This window comes from Tamandua tetradactyla, chromosome 9, assembly GCF_023851605.1.
Source record: "Tamandua tetradactyla isolate mTamTet1 chromosome 9, mTamTet1.pri, whole genome shotgun sequence".
Classification (NCBI taxonomy): Eukaryota; Metazoa; Chordata; class Mammalia; order Pilosa; family Myrmecophagidae; genus Tamandua; species Tamandua tetradactyla.
The window spans coordinates 102,491,787-102,507,431 of record NC_135335.1 but is presented as its reverse complement, the minus strand read 5'-3'; the positions used below and the strand labels follow the sequence as shown (position 1 = coordinate 102,507,431).

The 15,645-nt window shown below is 40.1% G+C and overlaps 1 protein-coding gene and 1 pseudogene across 2 annotated transcripts in view; both read left to right on the top strand.

Moving 5' to 3' along the window:
- The first annotated feature begins 851 nt into the window (after window positions 1-851).
- Window positions 852-10,871, top strand: LOC143645771 (small ribosomal subunit protein eS12 pseudogene; annotated as a pseudogene).
- A 1,158-nt stretch (window positions 10,872-12,029) lies between these two features.
- The window catches only part of IL6ST (interleukin 6 cytokine family signal transducer), a 59,036-nt gene continuing 55,420 nt past the window's right edge, over window positions 12,030-15,645 (top strand). The window contains exon 1 of one of the 2 annotated variants that reach the window (XM_077117181.1): window positions 12,030-12,232. The gene's annotated coding sequence lies outside the window, so the exon portion shown is untranslated. The remainder of the gene's footprint in view (window positions 12,233-15,645) is intronic. The other variant, XM_077117180.1, reaches the window with a different exon arrangement.

Below are 15,645 nucleotides of genomic sequence, written 5' to 3'. Positions count from 1 at the left end.
TAAACCTTTCATGATTAAACTCAATAGTAATAATAATAACGATAAGAACACACCTTGACATTTGTATTTTTCTATGTAATGCACTTTTACACATATTATCCTATCCGATTTTTTAATAACTTGTTGAAAGAGATTGTATTCCCATTTTACGAATAAGGAGATGGAGATTCAGAGGAGACAGGTGACCTCCCCAAAGTTATAGAGCTATAATAAGTGATTGAGCCATCTGATCTTCTATCTCCTCATCCTGTGATTCCTCTCAGACCCATCAACATAAACAACAAATAACTACCAATTTTCTAACACATAAAAGGTGTATCTGGAATATGCAACTATGTGATGTTATTAAGAATTACTGATTGTACATGTAGATTGGAATGATTTCTAATTGTTTTGTTAATTCTTTTTTTAATTAATTAAAAAAAAAAAAAGGTGTATCTGGCTGTATTTGCCTAACTAATTGCATCCACCAAAGGCCCAGCAGGAACAGAAAGCAGAGTGAGCAAACATCCCTAATCAGTTAATCAGTGCCTTGTACTCTCAGCACATGATATAATCACTTAGAGAATAACACACAAAATGTTAAGTCTTCTGAAGGTACAAAATGGTAATTAATAACCCTTTGCATTGATATACCCTCCTCTCTTGTAGAATGTTAGTTTTACCAATACTGTCATGTAATTTCCTCCAAGGAAATTTTAATGATGTAGCCTGTTTCCTTATATGAGAAAGGCTCAAGAAGAATATTGGAATTCATTACTTGCCTCAAAGAAGAGAAATATTTTGTCTGGCACAATGTTAACTGTTAATTCACAGGTTCAATCTGACTCTTCTACTTAGAATAAGCACGAATGAGTTTGGACCTACAAATTCAGAATTTGAAGCATTCCGACCAAAGCTTAGAGAAATTGGCCTTCTTACAAGTGAAAATTCTAACCAAAATGAAAAACACGTTGCACAGAGGCAACACTGTATCTCCTCAGAGTGCCATGCCAAGGCCAAACTCAGGGTTTTCAAGGTCATGCAGCGGTAGCTCCTTTGGCCCATGAGCTCCTAAAATTCTGATTACTTTTTTCCCACTCTTTGGTCTTTTTACCCAAGCCCAAATGTCTTTCAGGTCATGGGAGAGTATGACTTGGTATCCAGAGTTTTTCTATTCAGAGATCATGGGAATAGGCAAAATGGGCACAATGCTGCTGTGACGTTTTAGCTGACCCTCTCTTTGACCTCTCCCCTCACAAGTCAAAAAACCTTAGAAGTCATGCAGACATGTTCCTTGAGGCTTGGTTGTAAGAAAGACAAGAAGAGTGGGGACAGGAGGAGCAGCCAAATAGTTGCTGCCTTCCAAAAATATACCCAGGTTAATGTGGAACTATCACACCTTCTGGCTATGCCAACTGCCAATATCTGTATCTATGGAATCCATTGGGAGATTTCACTCAACTAATAAAACCATTATGAGTATAATCATTAAGAAGATATTTTAACAATGGGGAAATAATTTAGGCCATAGTGGTAATGGAGAAAACAAACAAATAAAAAGTATATTCATGTAAAAAATATTCTTAGAAAATAAGATTTGAAGGAAATAAACCAAAATATTAACACTTACAGGCAGTAGGAGTGTGGGTACAGTGAATAATTGCCATTTCCTGCTTAGTGTACAGTTTCCCTACAGGAAATAATTCTTTGTTCTTGCTTGGGGGAATCACCTTCTTCTCATTCTCAGACATGTGGTTTAAGTAACCTACAAAGGTGGAACCCAAAGGGTTGAAACTAATCATCTCACCTCATCCCCTTGGCCACAGTGTGTGCATGGACAAGTAACCTAATTGGAGCCAATGAGATGTGAAGAGATGTTTGCTAGAGTTTTGGGGAAGGGTAAGCTTTCACTCTTTCCCTATTGAAATGGTGTGGTAATGTTAGGTTTGGAACTGTAGCATTCATTTCATCACCATAAGATAAAAACACGGGAATGACCCAGGGGGCAGTGAATAGAGTTCAAGGCTCCAGCCACATGGTTGAAACAGAGTGGAGAAATGGAGAAGACCCAGACCCTTGCTGGCATCATATGAGCCATTATATCAAAATTTACCTGAAGCATCTGGAGTTCTCAGAAGTGCTATTGGGTTATTTTGCTACTCATGGCATAAAGAAAATTGGCACTAAGATTGTTTTTTGTATTACGAAGTAACTCTTTACGCTGTAGTCATGAATAGCCATTCCCATTGTGTTTAAGAGCCCAGTCTCAGGGTTTAAATCCCACCATTTTCATTTAATAGCAGTGAGGTTTTGGGAAAGTTGTTTGATCATTCTAAGACTCAGTTTTCCCACCTCTAAAATGGGAATAATAATACTACTTACTTCACAGGGTTTTTGTGCAAATTTTGAAAACATGTAAAGTACTTGGAAAAAATATCTGTCACATAGCAAGCACTAAAAAAATGTTTGTGATTTTCACATGCAGCAATCTTTACTCCTAAAAATCACTACCGGCATGCCTCTGATCCAGGAGAGTGGCATTATAAAGCATTGTGGGTAGAAAAGCAGAAAACTTTCTCTCAAACCTCTCTATCCTCCTACGTTTTTGACAAGCTCAAAAATAATGAAATTCTTTGGAAGGTATTAGTGAGACATGCGGACAAGGTGATGACGTGGTACCATGCAAGAGTATGATTTTGAGAATGATGAAGACTTACGTAGGTTCCAATCCCAGGTCAATAAATTTCCAACCTTGTGGACATGGGCAAGTTATTTAAACTCTCAGAACTTTAGCTTCCCCCTATGTAAAATGGGCATGACAACACTTCCCACATTAGTTTGTTGTCAAGATTAATTGGGAGTGCCTAGTACAGTTCACTGCCATAGTTGGCACTCAAGAAAGGGTAGCAGGGAAGGCCACGGTGGCTCAGCAGGTAGAGTTCTCACCTGCCATGCTGGAGACCCGGGTTCGATTCCTGGTGCCTGCGCATGCCAAAAAAAAAGAAAGGGTAGCAGTTATTATTACCTATACTTGTTATTCAGACATTGAAAATTGGTCTCTGGTCAACTTGAGAAAGCAGCATACCTTATTCAAACTTCGAAAAAATCACTTTATCTTTATTGGAAGTCAGAATCACAGTCTAAGTTGTTTAGAACAGGTTTCTGCATTTGAATTGGACCATTTGATCCATCTGTAGGTAGAAGCTAGAAGTGTTTAAAACATACTCAGTTTCCCTTCTTCTAACCTCTTCCATTACAAGTAAATGCACCTACTTATTATTTATTCTTTCATTTCCTTTGATAAATTCAACCTACGCAGGAAAAGGTAGAAAAGGTTATGAAAGAATATTAATGATATTGATGTTAAAAGGTAAGAGAAAGGAATGAATGAAGAAATGGGCAAAGATAGGAAGAAATGTTGTGGTGTATCTGGTGACCTCTCATATGACTTCACAGGGCAACCAGAGCTGGTTCTGGGATTCATATAAGTTGTGGCTTATAAATCAAGGTATTGAGTATTGACAGGTATAGAAATGAGAAGACAAAAGAGTGAACTCTCAAATAAAATAACTCTCAAATAACTGAATCTCAAAAATGCAGTAAATACCCAAGAGTACGTAGGTGTTCAGTAGTGATTGAACCAAGTTCTCATGCCAGATCTGTCCATACATTTCTTACCATATCCCACTGTCACGTTCTGCCTGTTCTATATCCCCATCATCATTCAGAAAAGTACCTTCTAAGACCTCTTGCTCAAGCTCTCATCAGCTCAAGTATAAACTACTAAAGTAGCCTGATGACTGAGCTCCTAAACTCTAGTCTCTGGCTCTTCCCATTCATCCTTGACAGTATAGACAAAATTTATCTTCTGAAATACAAACTTGACCACAGCAGTTTATTGCTGAAAAAAACTTTAATATCTCCCTACAAAATGAAATCCAAACTCCCTGTATAGTATGAGATCTAAGAAAGGCCTCTACCTACCTGTCCAGTTTAATCTTTCACCTATGAAATCCTTGATTTAGCCTCACCAGACCTCTTTTTTTTTTAGGTCTGCTATGATTTTTATTTCTGCATAGTAAATAAATATATTTATGAAGTAAAATGGTCTGATGTGCACTTCATTATAATGTACTGAGTTATAGCATAAATAAAAATAAAATTGCTGTTATAGTAAATTTACACTATTACATAAAAAGGAGATTTACAAACATTCAGTTTTTCAAAACTTTTTGAGGAAAGCATCTATTGTACAATTTGTGCTTCAACTATTTGTTTACTTACCCATGACAATTTATCTGAATGATGACTACTAATAGTTTTATACAAAATTTAAGATCACAAACGTACATATTATTAACTGAAAATAGATTTTAAGTTCTTTTTTTTAATCCATATGTTTTACTCATCTGTCTATATCGTCGATAAAAGGAGCATCAGACACAAGGTTTTCACAATCACACAGTCACATTGCAAAAGCTATATCATACAATCAGCTTCAAGAAAGATGACTACTGGAACACAGCTCCACATTTTCAGGCAGTTGCCTCCAACCTCTCCAATATATCTTAACTAAAAAGGTAATATCTATATAATGTGTAAGAATAACCTCCAGGATAACCTCTAGACTCTGAAATCTCTCAGCCATTGGCTTTATTTTGTCTCATTTCGCTCTTCTCCCTTTTGATCAAGAAGGTTTTCTCAGTCCCTTGATGCTGAGTCCCAGCTCATTCTAGGATTTCTGTCCCACATTGCCAGAAAGATTTACACCTCTGGGAGTCATGTCCCATGTAGACAGGGGGAGGGCAGTGAGTTTGCCTGTCGTGTTGGCCGAGAGAGAGAGGCCACTTCTGAGCAACAAAAGAGGTTCTCTGGGGGTGACTGTTAGGGCTAATTTTAATTAGGCTTAGCCTATCTTTCATGGGGATAAGTTTCTTATGAACAAACTCCAAGATTGAGGGCTCGGCCTATTGCTTTAGTTCCTTTTCATCTGTGTAAATATTTACCTCTTTGTATAGCAAGCTCTGTCCCTTCTCCAATAGTGAGTGCTCCCACTCCTCATCTGTATTGCATGGTGAACAACTTTATTATTTATCTTTGTATCCTTATAACCTAGTACTGACAGAACTTGGCAAATAAAAGTAAAGAGATGATGACAGCGATAACAACAGCAAACATCCTCATAGTGCTTACTATGTGCCAAGCACTGGCACTGCTTTATCTTAACTTATGAAATTTTCATGACAACCTATGAAATCCTCATTTTTACATATGCAAAAATTAAAAGACAAAAATTTAACAATAAAGTTAAGTAATTTTCCTGGGGTCACATAGCTATCTAGGTGTAGGGGTTAAGATTAGAAAACTAGGCCCTTTGTTTCCAAAGTCACTCACCAGACCTCTTGATCATGCTTCATGCTTTCACATCCCTGCTGCTTCCTCTTGGTGATCCCTCTGCCTTAAATTTCCTTTCTCTATTTTCTCACCTGGTGAGTTCCTATTTATCTTTCAAGAATGTGCTTCAGTGTTACAGCTTCTGGAGAAAGCATCTTCCAAACATTCCAGGCAAAAGCACCTTCCCCTGTCTGGAACTCCCATGGCACTTTGCTCGCATGGCTAATTTATCAACATCCTCTTAGATAATGAGAGATACTAACACAAAAATAGAAATGGAATGAGCTATGCTGGTATTTGCCTTAAGGAGCAAGGGATTTTTCCAGTTTGCCATTTTTTCCTGGTTTCCTCCTTTCTCTTTTTGCTCTGTGGTCTACATGCCTTCTCTAACTTCTCTAACCTTAGAAAAGATCTAGAATCATTTGCATTCTTTGGTTTGGAGTTCCTCTTGACCTTTAGCAGGGAGTAGTCCAAGAAGGCTTAACTCCGAAGAATTCACCTAACTCCTTAGGTGAATATTGAAAGATGAGGAGCAAGTCAAGCAACAAAAATGAAGAAGGCAATGATAGGCCAAGGGAACACATAGCTGGCTTCTCTTGGCTTAGAAGCAAGAAACAATAAATTGGATAATGGCCCAGGAATCATTAGCAAATTAGTAATATAAGGCCCTAGAGTTGGAAGTCCTGTTAGCAAATAAGTCTGGAAAAGAAGGTAGAGGTCAGGTAATGAGGGCTTTTATGACATATAAAAGTGGCTTAGATGATGGGAAGGTATTGAAAGAGCTTCAAGGAGAGCGAGATGTTCAGATTTGCAGCCATATGCATGATGGATTTGAGAGTTTTGTTCTGGTTATTTCTTGTTCCATCACAAACAAAACTTAGTGACTTAAAAAACAAAAATGTTATTAAATCTCATAATTTTGGGAGTCAGGAGTTTGGGCAGGACTCAGCCAGGCAATTCTGCCCTATGTGGCATTGATTAGGGTCACTTAACAGTATTAAGTGAGTGGGTGGCTCATCTGTTCTGGAGGTCCCAAGATGGCTTGACTCATATGTCTGGTGACAGGGCAGGAACAACTGGAAAGCTGGGATCAGCTGGGCCTTTCTCCCTCTCTTTGCAGTGTCAGGCCTCTCCATACACGTGGTCTACCAAGGTAGCCGGACTTGTTATGTGGCAGTCAGGGCTCCCAGAGACCAAGGTAAAAAGCTATCAATCTTCTTAAAGGCTAGAATCACTTTTGTTGTACTCTACCCACCCAAATTCAAAAAGAGGGTAAACAGACTCCACCTCTTGATGAAAGAATGTCAAAAACTTTATGGCCATATTTACCAAGGAGTATGTGATGGTACGAAACTGGAGGTAGGAAGAGGCCACAGAGTTCTTATGATCTCCAGTCCATAAAATATTCATGCACATATACTCTCAGAATATTCACTTGACACTTTCTCCTTAGCTTTATGACACTGCTACGGCTTTTTCAATCAGAGGCTTGGCACAGCTTAGATGGGTCCTCTGCTTCCAGTACCACAAGGATGCTACCGAATTGTTAGCTGGAGATGCTGTCTTACCTGAGGCTCGACGGGCGAAGGACCTGCTTTTGTTGACAGAATTCAGTTCCTTGAGGTTTTAGATTAATGGCTTCCATTTCTTCCTAGCTGTTGGCCAGAGGCCACCCTCAGTTCCTTCCCATGTAACCCTCTTCATATGGCAGTTCACAATATGACAGCTTGCTTCATCAAAACCAGTAAGGGAGAGCGAGTCTTCTCACAAGACAAGCATAATGATCAATGTAATAAAGAGCTAACAACATGCCAGCTTGATTTTTCAAAGCCACAAAGGAGTTGGAAACACTAGCAAGACAAATGCTATAACCTTATGCAATATAATCTCATACATCCCTTCAAACACAAGGGTAGGGAATCCACAAGGTTGTCAACATCAGGAAGTAGGAGATCGCCAGATTACCCTAACAGCCTGTTTGCCACACTTGCTTACAGCAAAATAATGATTCTCATAATATTAAATATGTGCTAGATTAACTTTTTTTTCCTGTTTCACTTGATTCTGGCACTAAATTCCAGTCATTATTTTTCGCTCATGGAAGATGGTCATCCCCTAAAATTCTAAAAATAAAATAAAATCTTCAGGTGATAATTTTCAGGAAAATCACAACTTTCTCAGAAAGTATATTCATTTAATTTCCCCCTTTTCAGTAGACATGGCCATATTCCCTTGATGAGACAGAAACACATTTGCCTACACCATTATTATACAATGATTACTGTATCTTTACCCAAATCCTAGGTAGGGGGGCAGGAATTCTTAGCCATAGAAGCCCACAATTTTTTTCTTTCATTCATCTTGGTATTTTCTCACCTATTTGATTTTAGCATGCATGTTCTTGCTTCTGCATGGGGTATGCCAGACTTAATAAAGGGGGAATATTTTCAAACTCTCAGGCTGCTATTCTGAAACAAGACTAGACCATTCTAAAGCTCTAATCCCAATGCCTGACTAATTTATCTTACGTATACGTCCAGAAACAGGATGCACCAAACTGCTACCCACACTTCTGCACTGGCGTTTCCTTCTCTGAGGCCATGCTCCCTGTGACACAGGATAATGTATGGCCATTAATTTGAGCATGGCCAGGGTTTCTCAAGGTCCAGAGAAAAGAAAGCTAGACCCACTTTTCTTTAATCTTTATCTGTACTTAACCTTTATACAGATCAGTATTTATCTCATTTCAGACTCTCCTGCTTTATTCAGTCATTCATTAAAATGATATAAATACAATTATTTATTCCTTCATAATAATATTAAGTTTCTGCTCCTTTCTCAAATTTAAAGTGATTGTCATAAAACTGTACTGTTAAAAGTCAGAATAGTGGTGACCTTTGGTGGGAAGGTAACTAGAAGGGAACAGGAGCTTCTGGAAAGGAGAAGGAAGGGAGCTTCTGTGCACTGGTCATGTTCTGTCTCTTAACCTAGACACCAGTTGTATGCAGTTAGTGAAAATTTATCAAGCCATAGTTTGATAGTGTGCTCAGTTTTTTAAAATATATGTGTTGTTTCTTAGCAAAGTTTTTAAGATGAGAGTCATAATGTTAGTTTTGTTGCTGTAAAACAAACCTTTCCTGCTTTCTAGCTTGGTAACAATTATTATTTGATTTAAGTTCCTATTTCACCCATTAAATAGATTACAATATAGCTTAACCTGCTTCATTTTGAGCCTTATATTTATTTGCTCTTAATTTTGTTTGGTTTATTAGTATGTATTAGGTTATAATGATTTTAACAAGTATAGATAAACTGTCACCATTGAGTCACTATTTAACTTTAAAAAAAGTCTAAACTATTTACTGCTAATAATGAAAAATATAAAACTAGGGGACTGAATTTAGTAGGAGTAGGACCAAGAACATAAAAGCAGGAGTTCATCTTTTAAAAGAATATGGGCATTTCTTCTGAGGCAGTGGGAAAAGAGGAATAAATTATGATATAATTGTCTCCTAAATTACAGAAAAGTTGAGAATTGCTCACAAGTGCTGGTCTTGATTTTTCCGGAAAACAATGAAGCAAGTTTCTGTACTAAGAATAAATGTTGGGGTGGGGCTGATAGCACAAGGAAAAGGGAAATAGTCTGGGAAAAATAAAAGACTGTAGTAGGAAATAGGATTAACAAGGTGAATATGGTTGAAAGACAAAGGAATTGAAGATACTAGTGAGAATACCATTAAAATGGTTGATAAAAGCTTTGACTGCTTAGAAAGGTAAGAGAAAGTATGAAATAACTGATAAACTAGCAGAATAAAGACTGGAGGTCACACTGAGGACTAATTGCAATTTAATGGGTGTGCGGTTAAGAGAGGTGGAGGGATAAATGGCTGTAGGAATGGAGGGGGAAATTCACAACTCAAAATCTTGAGGGTGGAGTAATTTCATCTGATGGGTATGTTGATGATGTGGCTAAACCTGTGGGTTGATGAAATAAGTCCAAGATCATTGGAAAGGAGAAGGATGAGAAATTATGAGGTCAGGTTCCTAACTGAGTCATCATTGTGGATGCTGAAGTCACTAGGTTGATGGAAGACATGGGGATAGTTCCCTGGCTGACACAGAGTTTCGAAAACACAAATGGGCACAGGTGAGGAAGGAAGTCATTATCCTGCTCCAGGTCAGATTAGGCAAATAGGAAGGCAAACAAAGTTTGTTCTCAACATTTATCACCTTGTTCCATACCATATTTTCCTGGTTTTCTTTACTGCTTTCGAGGAATCAGGGCCCTCAAGTTGTCCTCTCACTACATGGGGTCTCCACTCTCTGCTTCTGACATATCTAAAATTCCAAAATGTCCAAGGGCACAATGGGCGCTTCCCTATTGATATGTCACTTTCTCCCACTCCCATTAGCATTTTGACAGGATTTTTTTTTGCCCAAGACTTTGATCACCCTCACAAAATGTGAGTTTCTTAGATGCAGGAGCTGAGCTGAGTCAATACAAAGTTATCCACAAAAAAATGACTAACTCATTCCTTTGCTTTCTTGACCAGTATGGCAATGCCAAGTTAGGGTAGTGTGCTGCGAAATATTGATCCCCTTCTATCTACACCACGTGTCATAGAAATACCATTTTTAGTACATGCTGTGATGCATATATAAAAAAGGTTTGTCAACTATGGTAATAGTTGACATTTATTGGGTACCTTCTATGTGCCAAGCACTTCATGTATTTAACTCATTTAATTCCTGCCACAATCCTTTTGGGTTGGTATCATTATTTCCATTCTCAAAACACATGCCCATTGTCACATAGGAAGTATGGGAAGTAACAGCACCAGGATTCAAGCCCAGGCACTCTGGAATCATAGTGTACACTTTACTATATATTGCCCTTTCATAAATACTTGCTGGATCTAAATAAATTTTTAAGTTTAACACTATTTTTAATAAAAAATTTGTTTTTAAAACAAATACCTCTACTCTTTCCCTGCAACCAGCAGGTTGCTGGGAGGCAGGAGCTCCAGTGAGTACAAGATCGGGCTCTACCAGTAACCCACACCACGGTGGAGGAATATATGGCTGTAGGAGGTGCAATGGGCCTCACGCTGCTTTACAAGAGGTGCTGAAGGCCTCCCTCACCCACCATGCCCACCACGTGGCATGTGCAAAGATGCCAAAGTCTTAGACAGGCACCAAGCCTGTCTTTGTGTGATTGCAGCCATCTGTGATGAGCCTGTTTGTCAAGCGGGTGGTGGTCCTTTGTGCTGAACACCAAATCAACTTAATGAAGGGTCATAGGCAATAAGAAATTAAGGGAATGGTTAGGCCTCTATAAAATCAACAGAGGGAAAACCCCCTAAAGGTGTTGGTTGCAGTTGGTTGGTTGTCAAGGTTTATGATCAAGAATCTCAGGCCAAGGATGTCAGCAAAGAATATTTCAAATGCAAAAAATGAACAACAACAAAAAACTTGGCTCTCAAAAAAATTTTAAAAGTGCCGCTAATGAATAGCAAACCTAGAAAATTCAAATAGGTCCCACACTGTAGGTTAGCTACAGGATCGCAGGATAGGGCAGGATGGGCTTTGTTTCTCCTGCCACACCATCCCCACATTTGTCCGGTACTCCTTTAGCGTTAGAAGCACAGATGCCCAACTTGATGTGTCTTTTCAAAACGATCTGATGCGCAACTAAGATAACATAATTTGATTTGTGTTTTACTTTATCTGGATCTTCAACGTAATATAATGAAGAACTTCGTAATTGTCTTTTAATTTACGGGTATAATTTGTTCAAGTCTATTAAGCCATTATTGTCCTTCTGTGGCCTGCCATTCTTTCACAAAAGGCCCTGGCCTTGGTGTGTTTCTTCACACATGTACTCGCACACACGCAGTTTATCGTTTAAACTTCTCATCTTGCTTTGGAAAAATATTTACTAAAGTGAGCCTGAAGGTCCATTTCCCAGGCTTTGGGGGGAAGGGAGTGAATTGCGATGTAGCTGGTTTTTACTCGGTATTCTTTATCACTGATTGGAAAGAAGATTTCTCCGCGCCGGGGTTCACTGAAAAATCACATCCGAACTCATTTACTAATGTAAAAATACATAATGTGGTATTACAAGGTTCGTTTACGTAAGACCAGGGTGGACGCATCCGGCCACAATCTGTGGCAATCTCGTGTGGATCCACGGCCACCGAGCCCTTCACTTTCCCCGAGGGGGCAGGTCCCCAGGGGAGCCCTGCGGTCCCTGGCGCTTCTGAGTCCCTCTGGGAAGGCCGCAGGCCTGCGGCGAGAGGGCAGGGCGGGAGGTGCCGGGAGCACCGGCTTCAGTTCACGACCCTGCTATTCCACGGAAAAATGGAACATTCCGCTCTCCCTCCGCCCGCAGAAGGAGGTTGGGGGGCGGGGGGATCCCTTCGATCTCATCTAGGAGAGGCGACGCGGACGCAGCCACCGGAATCCGGGACGCCGGGAGCCGCGTTACGGGAATCGCAGCCCCTTAGCATCCCGCCCCCTAGTGCCGACGAGCGGCCTCTGGGCCAATGCCCGGACGCGCCGAGTCCCGCAGGGGCCAATCAACGTTGCGAGTCGAGAGACCGGGGGCGGGGCGCTGCGAGGCGGAGTGTAGGGGGCGCAGCGCCTGGCGGCCGGAGGACGGCCGTGCGCCGTGTCTGCAGGGCTGGATCCGTGAGCCAGCCGGAGCCCGGACGGGGAGCCGCGAGGTCCGCGGAGCCGCTTGGGGGCTGCCCGGGCACAGCGGGGCGGGGGGCCGCGCTTTTCCGGCCGACGGTTCCGGCCCGGCTGAGCGCCGTGCGCTGTGTAGACGCGGAGGAGCGAAGTGCTGCGGCCTGAGGTGAGGAAGAATCGGAGCCGGGTGAGGGACTGTGTAGCTGGAGGGTGAGGGCCAGGTTCGGGGCGGACGGGCCAGAGGACCTGGCTGGAGGGCCACACTTCCCTGAGAGAGGGGCTCCTCAGTGCCGTTCGCCCCGAATTTATCAGCCCCGGCCTGGAAATCCCCGCACTCCTACCTCTCCCTGTTCCCACACCCCCGAATTCCACTTCGCCAACTTTGTCACTTCAATTTCTCTAAACTAAGTACGAACCTTTTAAGCTACACCACCCCGATCGCACCCTCACCGCCCCTCCCCCCTTTTCTGAAGCCCCCGCCCCAAAACTCCCTTCTGGATTATACCCCTGTCTTGGTCATCCCTAAAGAAATTCCCACTTTTTTCCCCACTCCTTTCCATCTGCCCTTAAGTTCTATTAGCCCTGCACTTGACTCTTAATTCTCTACTAGGAGGTTAATTCCCTTTCCCCAGAGCCATTTTTTTCAGTCTTAAATTGACGTTTCAGCATTATTGAAAGTTCACAAAGCTTATAAACATTCTTAACTAGCGTTCTTGTTTTTTTCTGATTTCTCGTGTGTACCATTTCTAAAGAATCACACCCCGCTTGATCTCACTTTAAGGGCACAAATTCATCTGTCTTTAAAATTTCACTCATCTCACCCCCCACCCCCTGGCTTAAATGTGATTTTTTTTGGCATGTGCAGGCTCTGGGAATCGAACCCCGGTCTTGGGCATTACAAGCGAGAGTTCTACCACTGAGCAACCCCTGCACTGCCCTTTAAATGTGATTTTAAGCAGCAAGGTTCTGTTTTTCAGGGGATGGGTTGCATTTTATACGTAATCCCAAACTGAAATCTTTGGCTAAAAATAAGACTTACAACTTTTGTTCTTATCTTACTGCTTTCTTTCCTTAAGAAGGAGAAGCCCATGATGGTTTAACTGTGTATCATTGGGCATCTCAGCAGTTAAATTTGCCGTAAAAATAATTGTTAGAATGCCAGGATGAATCTTCTAAAAGATAGGGTTGTTTGGTTTAGTCAGTGCTGTAAACAAACCCTTTAGACTGTGTGTGCCTGCCAGCTTCAAGTTGGAACAACTTTTAATTTGATATTACTGGCTCAGATCATTATATCAGCTGTTCACCATTATCTTATTTCTTAAATTCATGTTAATTACTGTTTAAAAGTGTATTTGAACTATGAACTGGAATATTGTATTTACAGAACCAACTTGATATTAAGTTTAGAACCAGTTGTGCTTTTGAAAATATTCTCTTTTGGTGTAATTTTAAACATTTGTCTTTAATCACAAGTGAGAGAAAAAGTTATAAGAAAGTGCCAAAAACCGGGGATAAACTTTGTAGCAGAATTTTTCCCTTAAGTCTGTATTGAGAATACTATACATGTTTAATTTTTGGGGGGGGTGGGGGTGGGCGGTGCATGGCTAAATACTGCTACCAGATTATTTGACACAACTTTTTCTTATAATTAAAAATATATTGTGTTCTCATTTTTATTCATGAGCAACAGTGTTTTCAGTTTGTTTAAATTATTTGTGAGGAAATTTGCACCTGAGTTAAATGTTGGGTGAATTTCATTTGTATGACCGTAAGTCATATAGATGAATCATGCCCTCTTTATAGAGAGGAAACTGAAGCTCGGAATCCCTGTGAAATCTAAATCTGTGTGACGCCAAATCCTGTGCTTTTAATCATTTTGTCATGCTAGCACATTTCTCCTGGAGGATCCACTACCACAGTTTGGTTTGGGAACTCAAAACCTATGCATAACTCCTCTATAGTGGTAGAGAATTTTTTGGCCTCAGGAGCTGTTTCAGAGTGCCTCGTGTTAATGTCGTCAGACTAGAATTCCCTGAGTCTAATACACATTTGCAGCTTGGCACCTAAAGAAGCATGAAGAGCTCTCTTTACAGGCTTCTCCACTTTGATTGTAAAGGCAGTAAGATCAGAGTTGAAATTTCTTCTGAGTTTTATTATGCACAATAAATGGCTATAGGAGCAATGATGGTTGAGATGCAGTCAAGGCTTTCAGTGAGTTTACATATATTGGGTTGACAAATGGTATGTATGATGCAAAGCATTTTTTTTTTTTTGGCATGGGCAGGCATTGGAAATCGAACCCAGGTCATCGTCATGGCAGGCAAGAACTCTGTCTGCTGAGCCACCATCGCACTGCCCAAAGCAGTTTTAATTAAATGCAGAGTGATACAGAAAAGTGCTATAGAAGTTTAAGTTAGGGAGTGATCATTTATGGATTGGAATGATCAAAGGTTTAACCACAGGTAAGCTTCTTGAAACCTGGGTAGGATTTGGATAAGTGGAAAAAGGACCCCATCCCCAAAAGAGGACTAGAATGTGGAAAGAGTTAGGACTAAACAGGGTGTGTTAATTATAATAGCTAATAAATATTTGATGCTTATTTTGTGCCGGTTATTGTTCCAAGCATGTTATTAATTCATTTAACCCTTATAACTTTATGAGGTATAGATAATATTATCCTCTTTTTTTACATGTGGGAAAACTGAAGCACAGAGAGATTAGTTAAGTTGTTCACTATCACATTGTTAGTAAGCGGTGTTGCTAAAATTCATACCTGGATGGTCTGGCTTCAGAATCTGAGCTCTTGACCATGATTATACTGCCTCTTCATAGAATATACATAAGTGACTACTGTGTGTCTTAAAGTATGTTAGATTCTGAGGATACCAAGACGTAAATGAATTATTACAGTAGCATGTTATGAATCCTAGCAGAAACTATGTGCAAGTGAATTGGGAGTAAGGAAAATGCTTTTAAGAGTGGGGTTGGGGGTCGGATTCCATAGAAGAGATGTTTCATCTAGGTCTTAAACAGTAGCATACAGCAAAGGCAGGGGAAAAGCATTCTAGAGGCAGGAAATAGCATGTGGAAAAGCACATTCTCTGAAACAAGGTATGTTAGAGAATCTCTAATCATTTATTGTGGTATGAGTCTGTACAGAGTAGTAGGAAATGATGAAAGTAAGACCAAATTGTGAATGGTATGGTAAGATCATATAAAATGGGGGACTTAAATATTTGCTTTGTGATTGGGAAGCTACAAAAAATTAATTTCAGGATGTTGGATGTAGAAGCAAATTGCTTACTATTCCTTCTAGAAGTTTAGTGGTGGTCTTTTGAGGGAGAAGAGCTAAAGAAGGGATTTTTTAGAATATAGAAGCTTGAATATTGGAGAAGACAGGTAAACTGGAACCAAAATTTTAGGTCCTTGAATGCCTAAAATATTAGCATTATTATTGACCCTTTAAAAAGCTTTGGGGTTTGAATATGGTTATAATTATTAAATACCACTGGCTAATTTAGTACTGAATTAAACTGATCAATTATTCCATCAGGGAAAAAGAGTATGGATGCTTCTGAC